General features: G+C 49.0%; 1 protein-coding gene across 6 annotated transcripts in view; it reads right to left on the bottom strand.

Annotated features, from left to right (window-relative positions):
• The window catches only part of Itsn2 (intersectin 2), a 134,762-nt gene extending 134,480 nt beyond the window's left edge, over nucleotides 1-282 (bottom strand). For 2 of the 6 annotated variants that reach the window (XR_007348164.1, XM_015479924.2), the window contains exon 1: nucleotides 102-278. The gene's annotated coding sequence lies outside the window, so the exon portion shown is untranslated. Of the gene's footprint in view, nucleotides 1-101 lie in introns of all 6 variants that reach the window. The other 4 variants (XM_048804736.1, XM_048804738.1, XR_007348163.1 and 1 more) reach the window with 3 other exon arrangements.
• Between the last annotated feature and the right edge of the window lie 1,675 nt (nucleotides 283-1,957).

The following is a 1,957-nucleotide window of genomic DNA, read 5'->3' as shown; positions in this document are numbered from 1 at the left end:
AGGCGCCGGACCCCGCGGGCCTTGCCCGAAGTCTCCTCTGTCCTCCGAGAGGCTACGAAGCCCCGGACCTGGCAGCCCTTCCTGGAGCTGCGACGACCCACCTGGCTCCTCCTCCCCGAGGTGACATGCTGAGGTTGGGTGGTGCGTTTCCTGCCACAGTGGACCCCAGGGTTTCGGAAAGGGCCAGGCGGTGCCCAGCTCGTCCCTTTCTCTCTACGTGGGACGCTCCTTGGAGCCTTCGCAGGCACGGAAGGTCTCGCCACGGATCCGGGGGCACCGATGCCCTGGGAATTGGGGCACGGGCGTTGGCAAGAGGTTGCTCCCACCCTTGGTCACGGGACCGTTCCGGGCCTCTGGAACCCGTCCCAGGCACCGCTGCAGGACTTCACCGTATCCAAGCATCACCCATTCCCCTTCCCTCACCCTCTTTCCTAACTCACAGAAAGGGCCGACGAGGAGAACCCTGTACCCCACTCACTCTAGCAACTCCCCGTGTACTCTGACCCAGCTCCAGAAGACTGTCTCCCCCAGACCCTTCTGCCCGCAGGAGCTAAGTAGCTTACCCATCCCACAGCCACCGGACGGTGACTCTCAAACTCGGAATTTTTACCCCCTCCCAGTTCCTGATCTCCTCACAAAAGACCAGACTTGATCCACCTACCTGCGCCCAGGGCTTGCCCTTGACACAGCTTGCTTTCCAGAGAAAGGCTTTCTTTGTGATTGAGGTGAGGAAGGAGTCAGTAGTTCCTAATGAGCAAAATAGAGCTGTCTGTTGGTTTTTAGAGGCAGGGACAGGACCGATCTGAGGTACAAAACTCATATCCATATGACTTCCTTTGATGCAGGAGATCAAATGACTCTGGCTTTCTTACCATTTCTTACCTGTTGCGGCAGGTGAAGGTAGCCAGGCTGGCAGCAATGCCCAGGCCTACCTAAACTGGCCAGCCAGCTCTCGTGAGGAATTTAGCAAACATCAACAGTGATGAACAGGCTTTTCTCGCTCTCACACTCAGAGTTTTTCCTGACAGACAAGTCCTGAATGTCTATGATGTAGAAAGGTCTGACTCCTTGGTATTAGTCTAGGAGGTCCCTCACTTCCTGGTGACCAATCAATATGTTCTCCTTTGCAAGCAAACCACTCTTGGGCACATGGTCTCATTCCCATTTCAGACTTCAGCAATTAATTGTAGTGGTTCTTTTTGGAGCTCATAGTCAAGGGTCTAAGCCTCTGAGTCTTTCCCAACCACTTGGTAACATCAAACCTATTTTTTATTCTTGATAGGCAGATAGCCAGTCTCCATTTCCCTCCCATCATTGATCAATGTCATTTGTGTTTCAAGGTTCTGGACCTGGTATAATTCACCCCGAGTCCTCATTCTCTCTGAACAAGGTGCCAAATCCTTGGCTGGACAAAAGTGGAATTTGTAGGAAGAGATGTTTACTAAGAAAAAAAAAAAAAAAACATTGAATCGCCTCTCTAAGATAAACTTAAAAGATAATAACCTCTGATAGGAACTGGCATACTGTACATAGGCCAAGCACTAAACTATATCCCAGGGTTTCCTTCAGAACTTTGAGGCCACTCTGTCCATCCCATTCTACTCTGTCACAGCCCCAAATACAGGATTCATTCAATCATCTATCCCCACAAGTATATAGAATTTGGACAATATTAAGCATTTGGCTGTTAGATATAAGTAATGAGGGAAGAAAAGGAGTAAAGGATTCTTAGCTTTCTAGGTAGGCCTAGGTAATGATAATTCTCTTCAACAAGAATGGAATATAGGAGGGGAGCACAGACCTTAGAAATGACCAAAGAAACATGCTTGCTTTTCTTGCAACTTCTAGATCATTTTCCACTCACATGCAAAAGTCCTTCTTTAATTTTTTTAACACCAGCTATCTTTATCCCTGAACCAACCTAACAATCCCTATATTTTACCAACTTCCAGGGCAT

This window comes from Marmota marmota, unplaced genomic scaffold (assembly GCF_001458135.2).
Source record: "Marmota marmota marmota unplaced genomic scaffold, marMar, whole genome shotgun sequence".
NCBI classification, from domain to species: domain Eukaryota; kingdom Metazoa; phylum Chordata; class Mammalia; order Rodentia; family Sciuridae; genus Marmota; species Marmota marmota.
This window is presented reverse-complemented; position numbering and strand designations above follow the sequence as displayed.